Consider the following 7,500-nt stretch of genomic DNA (forward strand, 5'->3'; position numbering starts at 1 on the left):
AAGTGCCTGGCTGCCTGGACTGGGGCCCTGAGGGCTGGGTGTAAGTCCCTGGCTGCCCGGCCTGGGGCCCCGCAGGCTGGGGTAAAGTCCCTGCCTGCCCAGCCTGGGGCCCCCCAGGCTGGGGCTGGGTGCCTGGCTGCCTGGGCTGGGGCCCCGCAGGCCGTGTATAAGTCCCTGGCTGCCTGGACTGGGGCCCCGCAGGCTAGGGTAAAGTCCCTGACTGCCTGGACTGGGGCTCCGCAGGCTGGGGCTGGGTGCCTGGCTGCCTGGGCTGGGGCCCCCCAGGCTGGGTGTAAGTCCCTGGCTGCCTGGACTGGGGCCCCGCAGGCTAGGGTAAAGTCCCTGACTGCCTGGACTGGGGCTCCGCAGGCTGGGGCTGGGTGCCTGGCTGCCTGGGCTGGGGCCCCCCAGGCTGGGTGTAAGTGCCTGGCTGCCTGGACTGGGGCCCTGAGGGCTGGGTGTAAGTCCCTGGCTGCCCGGCCTGGGGCCCCGCAGGCTGGGGTAAAGTCCCTGCCTGCCCAGCCTGGGGCCCTCCAGGCTAGGGTAAAGTCCCTGACTGCCAGGGCTGGGGCCCCGCAGGCTAACACTAAGTGCCTGGCTGCCTGGGCTGGGGCTCCGCAGGCTAACGCTAAGTCCCTGGCTGCCTGGGCTGGGTCCCCGCAGGCTGGTGCTGGGTGCTGCCTGCCAGGGCTGGGGCTCTGCAGGCTAATGCTAAGTCCCTGGCTGCCCTGGCTGGGGCCCCCCAGGCTGGGGCTGGGTGCCTGGCTGCCCAGCCTGGGGCCCTGCAGGCTGGGGCGGGGTGCCTGGCTGCCTGGCCCGGGGACCCCCAGGCTGGGGCTGGGTGCCCGGCTGCCCAGCCTGGGGCCCTGCAGCCTGGGTGTAAGTCCCTGGCTGCCTGGGCTGGGGCCCCCCAGGCTGGGGCTGGGTGCCTGGCTGCCCAGCCTGGGGCCCTGCAGGCTGGGGCGGGGTGCCTGGCTGCCTGGACTGGGGCCCTGAGGGCTGGGTGCAAGTCCCTGGCTGCCAGGGCTGGGGCTCCGCAGGCTAACGCTAAGTGCCTGGCTGCCTGGGCTGGGGCCCTCCAGGCTGGGGTAAAGTCCCTGACTGCCAGGGATGGGGCCCCGCAGGCTGGGGCTGGGGCTGGGTGCCTGGCTGCCTGGGCTGGGGCCCCGCAGCCTGGGTATAAGTCCCTGGCTGCCTGGGCTGGGGCTCCGCAGGCTAACGCTAAGTGCCTGGCTGCCTGGACTGGGGCCCTGAGGGCTGGGTGTAAGTCCCTGGCTGCCCGGCCTGGGGCCCCGCAGGCTGGGGTAAAGTCCCTGCCTGCCCAGCCTGGGGCCCCCCAGGCTGGGGCTGGGTGCCTGGCTGCCTGGGCTGGGGCCCCGCAGGCCGTGTATAAGTCCCTGGCTGCCTGGACTGGGGCCCCGCAGGCTAGGGTAAAGTCCCTGACTGCCTGGACTGGGGCTCCGCAGGCTGGGGCTGGGTGCCTGGCTGCCTGGGCTGGGGCCCCCCAGGCTGGGTGTAAGTCCCTGGCTGCCTGGACTGGGGCCCCGCAGGCTAGGGTAAAGTCCCTGACTGCCTGGACTGGGGCTCCGCAGGCTGGGGCTGGGTGCCTGGCTGCCTGGGCTGGGGCCCCCCAGGCTGGGTGTAAGTGCCTGGCTGCCTGGACTGGGGCCCTGAGGGCTGGGTGTAAGTCCCTGGCTGCCCGGCCTGGGGCCCCGCAGGCTGGGGTAAAGTCCCTGCCTGCCCAGCCTGGGGCCCTCCAGGCTAGGGTAAAGTCCCTGACTGCCAGGGCTGGGGCCCCGCAGGCTAACACTAAGTGCCTGGCTGCCTGGGCTGGGGCTCCGCAGGCTAACGCTAAGTCCCTGGCTGCCTGGGCTGGGTCCCCGCAGGCTGGTGCTGGGTGCTGCCTGCCAGGGCTGGGGCCCCGCAGGCCGTGTATAAGTCCCTGGCTGCCTGGACTGGGGCCCCGCAGGCTAGGGTAAAGTCCCTGACTGCCTGGACTGGGGCTCCGCAGGCCGTGTATAAGTCCCTGGCTGCCTGGACTGGGGCCCCGCAGGCTAGGGTAAAGTCCCTGACTGCCTGGACTGGGGCTCCGCAGGCTGGGGCTGGGTGCCTGGCTGCCTGGGCTGGGGCCCCCCAGGCTGGGTGTAAGTGCCTGGCTGCCTGGACTGGGGCCCCCCAGGCTGGGTGTAAGTCCCTGGCTGCCTGGGCTGGGGCCCTGAGGGCTGGGTGTAAGTGCCTGGCTGCCTGGGCTGGGGCTCCGCAGGCTAATGCTAAGTCCCTGGCTGCCAGGGCTGGGGCTCCGCAGGCTAATGCTAAGTCTCTGGCTGTCTGGGCTGGGGCCCCGCAGGCTGGGGCTGGGTGCCTGGCTGCCTGGACTGGGGCCCCGCAGCCTGGGTGTAAGTGCCTGGCTGCCCTGGCTGGGGCCCTGAGGGCTGGGTGTAAGTCCCTGGCTGCCCGGGCTGGGGCCCCCCAGGCTGGGGCTGGGTGCCTGGCTGTCTGTGCTGGGGCCCCGCAGCCTGGGTGTAAGTGCCTGGCTGCCCGGGCTGGGGCCCCCCAGGCTGGGGCTGGGTGCCTGGCTGTCTGTGCTGGGGCCCCGCAGCCTGGGTGTAAGTGCCTGGCTGCCCTGGCTGGGGCCCTCCAGGCTAGGGTAAAGTCCCTGACTGCCAGGGCTGGGGCCCCGCAGGCTGGGGCTGGGGCTGGGTGCCTGGCTGCCTGGGCTGGGGCCCCGCAGCCTGGGTATAAGTCCCTGGCTGCCTGGGCTGGGGCTCCGCAGGCTAACGCTAAGTGCCTGGCTGCCTGGACTGGGGCCCTGAGGGCTGGGTGTAAGTCCCTGGCTGCCCGGCCTGGGGCCCCGCAGGCTGGGGTAAAGTCCCTGCCTGCCCAGCCTGGGGCCCCCCAGGCTGGGGCTGGGTGCCTGGCTGCCTGGGCTGGGGCCCCGCAGCCTGGGTATAAGTCCCTGGCTGCCTGGGCTGGGGCTCCGCAGGCTAACGCTAAGTGCCTGGCTGCCTGGGCTGGGGCCCTGAGGGCTGGGTGTAAGTCCCTGGCTGCCCGGCCTGGGGCCCCGCAGGCTGGGGTAAAGTCCCTGCCTGCCCAGCCTGGGGCCCCCCAGGCTGGGGCTGGGTGCCTGGCTGCCTGGGCTGGGGCCCCGCAGCCTGGGTATAAGTCCCTGGCTGCCTGGGCTGGGGCTCCGCAGGCTAACGCTAAGTTCCTGGCTGCCAGGGCTGGGGCCCCGCAGGCTGGGGCTGGGTGCCTGACTGCCAGGGCTGGGGCCCCGCAGGCTGGGCCGGGGTGCCTGGCTGCCCTGGCTGGGGCCCCGCAGGCTGGGGCTGGGTGCCTGGCGTCCCAGCCTGGGGCCCCGCAAGCTGGGGTAAAGTCCCTGCCTGCCCAGCGTGGGGCCCTCCAGGCTAGGGTAAAGTCCCTGACTGCCAGGGCTGGGGCTCCGCAGGCTAATGCTAAGTCCCTGGCTGCCCTGGCTGGGGCCCCCCCAGGCTGGGGCTGGGTGCCTGGCTGTCTGGGCTGGGGCCCCGCAGCCTGGGTGTAAGTGCCTGGCTGCCCTGGCTGGGGCCCCGCAGGCTGGGGCTGGGTGCTGCCTGCCAGGGCTGGGGCTCCGCAGGCTAATGCTAAGTCCCTGGCTGCCTGGGCTGGGGCCCCCCAGGCTGGGGCTGGGTGCCTGGCTGCCCTGGCTGGGGCCCCGCAGGCTGGGGCTGGGCTCCTGGCTGCCCGGGCTGGGGCCCCCCAGGCTGGGTGTAAGTGCCTGGCTGCCCAGCCTGGGGCCCTGCAGCCTGGGTGTAAGTCCCTGCCTGCCCAGCCTGGGGCCCTGCAGGCTGGGGCGGGGTGCCTGGCTGCCCTGGCTGGGGCTCCGCAGGCTAATGCTAAGTCCCTGGCTGCCCTGGCTGGGGCCCCCCAGGCTGGGGCTGGGTGCCTGGCTGCCCTGGCTGGGGGCCCCCAGGCTGGGGCTGGGTGCCTGGCTGCCCAGCCTGGGGCTCCGCAGGCTAACGCTAAGGCCCTGGCTGCCTGGGCTGGGGCCCCCCAGGCTGGGGCTGGGTGCCTGGCTGCCCAGCCTGGGGCCCCGCAAGCTGGGGTAAAGTCCCTGCCTGCCCAGCGTGGGGCCCTCCAGGCTAGGGTAAAGTCCCTGACTGCCAGGGCTGGGGCTCCGCAGGCTAATGCTAAGTCCCTGGCTGCCCTGGCTGGGGCCCCCCCAGGCTGGGGCTGGGTGCCTGGATGTCTGGGCTGGGGCCCCGCAGCCTGGGTGTAAGTGCCTGGCTGCCCTGGCTGGGGCTCCGCAGGCTAATGCTAAGTCCCTGGCTGCCTGGGCTGGGGCTCCGCAGGCTAATGCTAAGTCCCTGGCTGCCTGGGCTGGGGCCCCGCAGGCTGGGGCTGGGTGCCTGGCTGCCCGGGCTGGGGCCCCCCAGGCTGGGTGTAAGTGCCTGGCTGCCTGGACTGGGGCCCTGAGGGCTGGGTGTAAGTCCCTGGCTGCCCGGCCTGGGGCCCCGCAGGCTGGGGCTGGGTCTCTGGCTGCCTGGACTGGGGCCCTGAGGGCTGGGTGTAAGTCCCTGGCTGCCTGGGCTGGGGCTCCGCAGGCTAATGCTAAGTCCCTGGCTGCCCTGGCTGGGGCCCCCCAGGCTGGGGCTGGGTGCCTGGCTGCCCTGGCTGGGGCTCCGCAGGCTAATGCTAAGTCCCTGGCTGCCCTGGCTGGGGCCCCCCAGGCTGGGGCTGGGTGCCTGGCTGCCCTGGCTGGGGGCCCCCAGGCTGGGGCTGGGTGCCTGGCTGCCCAGCCTGGGGCTCCGCAGGCTAACACTAAGTCCCTGGCTGCCTGGGCTGGGGATCCGCAGGCTAATGCTAAGTCCCTGGCTGCCCGGGCTGGGGCCCCCCAGGCTGGGTGTAAGTGCCTGGCTGCCTGGACTGGGGCCCTGAGGGCTGGGTGTAAGTCCCTGGCTGCCCGGCCTGGGGCCCTGCAGGCTGGGGCGGGGTGCCTGGCTGCCTGGCCCGGGGACCCCCAGGCTGGGGCTGGGTGCCCGGCTGCCCAGCCTGGGGCCCTGCAGCCTGGGTGTAAGTCCCTGCCTGCCCAGCCTGGGGCCCTGCAGGCTGGGGCGGGGTGCCTGGCTGCCTGGCCCGGGGACCCCCAGGCTGGGGCTGGGTGCCCGGCTGCCCAGCCTGGGGCCCTGCAGCCTGGGTGTAAGTCCCTGCCTGCCCAGCCCGGGGCCCTGCAGCCTGGGTGTAAGTCCCTGCCTGCCCGGCCCGGGTCCCTCCAGGCTGGGTGTAAGTGCCTGGCTGCCCGGCCCGGGTCCCCGCAGGCTAATGCTAAGCCCCTGCCTGCCGAGGCTGTGTCCCTGCATGCTAATGCTACGCAGGAGCTAGCTCACCCTCCTGCTCCCAGGCTCCGCTTTGGGCCTTAGAAAGCTGTCATTTTGCTCAAAAATGGGGCAAAAGGGGCTCCGGCGGAGCCCAGAGGGGCCCCGCTGCGTTGCCGGGCGGGGTCTGAGCCGAACCGGGCCGCCGTGGCCCGCCACGGGCCGCCCCGAGTCTCACCCAGCGCCGCTGATGTGATTCTGCATGAAATACCAGCTCAATCCACGAGGGGCGCTAATAAAATTGCAATACCGGCAGCATCCTCGAGAGGGCGCCATTTCCCCGGTGCCAGACCACCGGAGGACGAGGAAAGGTAACGGGGGAGAAACGGGCGACTGTCATCACATATATATGGATTGGGCTCTGTCGAAGGAGACCTCCAGAGGCCCCACACAATGCGCTTAAGCCAATCCGACCGACGAGCGCCTGCCGTCGGACACTTTTAGCTGGTATTTGGCCTCTACCTGCTGGAAGTCTGTGCTTCCAGAGGGAGAGGCCGGCCTGCCGCCCGAGCGCATACGAGCACCAGTGCAGACGGTCGTACACGGCCAGCGCGTGTTCGGCCTCTCCGCCCGGAACCGACACGGGGTTGTGTGTTGTTGTTTTTTTTTTTTTAATTTTTTTTTTTTTTTTTTTTTGGACAAGAGTCTCACTCACTCTGGAGGTGGAGAGGGGGCCCTCCGGCCGTCCGCTGCCCAGCCACGAAGCACCGATCCCGGATAGCCGAAGCGGGCCGACCCGCCCTCCTGGAGCTCCGGAACCAAAGTGGGTTTTCGGGCTCCCCGCCTCGGAGGCTCCTCCCCGGTCACGCGGGCGGCCCCCACAGCGCCTCCTGCTGGTTCTCTGAGAGAGTGGCTTCCAGAGAGAGGGAAGGGGAAGCCGGCAGGTGGCTGCCCGGCAACAGTGAGCCGTTCCGGCATGGTGTCGGCAGCGGCCCACCCCCCCGCCCCCTCCCGGAGGGCCGGCAGGCGGTTGCCCGGCAACGGCTACCCAGGCTAGAGGGCGCTATAGCGGCCACTGGAGGAAGCCCCTACGGCCCCGTTTTCTGCTTCTACAGGCAGGTGGCTTCCAGAGGGGCTGGAGGGAGGGCCGGCAGGCGGTTGCCCGGCAACGGCTACCCAGGCTAGGGGGCGCTATGGCGGCCACTGGGGGAAGCCCCTACGGCCCTGTTTTCTGCTTCTACCTGCACGTGGCTTCCAGAGGGGCTGGAGGAGGGCCGGCAGGCGGTTGCCCGGCAACGGCTACCCAGGCTAGGGGGCGCTATGGCGGCCACTTGGGGAAGCCCCTACGGCCCTGTTTTCTGCTTCTACCTGCACGTGGCTTCCAGAGGGGCTGGAGGAGGGCCGGCAGGCGGCTGCCCGGCAACGGCTACCCAGACTAGGGGGCGCTATGGCGGCCACTGGGGGAAGCCCCTACGGCCCCGTTTTCTGCTTCTACAGGCAGGTGGCTTCCAGAGGGGCTGGAGGAGGGCCGGCAGGCGGCTGCCCCGTCCACGTCTGCCGCTTCCTACCTCTGTGGCACTTCCAGAGCAGCGGGGGCTTAACCCGCAGACGTCTCCCCAGCCCCGAGCACCTCTCCCCGGCCAGAGCAGGCGTCGTGACCCGCCCCTCCAGGTGGAGCTCCAACCCTTTTTTTTTTTTTTTTTTTTTTTAAATAAATAAATAAATAAATAAATAGTTAATTAATTAATTAATTAATTATTCATTTATTCATTATTGATTTATTTATTTATTTAAATTTTTTATTTAAAAATTATTAATTTTTTTAAAAATTTAAATTTTTGGGGGGCACTTTTCCCTCACCGGACCGACGGGCCATCGCGACCCGCCCTCGGAGGGCCCTCCCCGGCCACGGCTCGGGGAGCGGTTCCACCGGTCAGCGGGTTCGTTCAGACAAAGGGGGCCCGGACGGAGCGTGCGACGGACTGACGGACGGAAGGAAGGACGGCGGGTCCCGAGAGGGAACCCCGTCCGCCGCCCCCCGTCTGCCCGCTCGCCCTCCTCCGGGCAGGCGTTCCCCGCCTCCATCCGAGCAGCGAGACCGAGACGCGCAGTCCGCCCCAGGGGCTCCCGACGACGGAGACCTCGGCCCCAGGCGTGCGCCGGCTCGGGCCGGCCCCGCCGAAAGGGGACGGGGGACCTCCGGGAAGCG

This window comes from Antennarius striatus, unplaced genomic scaffold (genome assembly GCF_040054535.1).
Source record: "Antennarius striatus isolate MH-2024 unplaced genomic scaffold, ASM4005453v1 scaffold_28, whole genome shotgun sequence".
Classification (NCBI taxonomy): Eukaryota; Metazoa; Chordata; class Actinopteri; order Lophiiformes; family Antennariidae; genus Antennarius; species Antennarius striatus.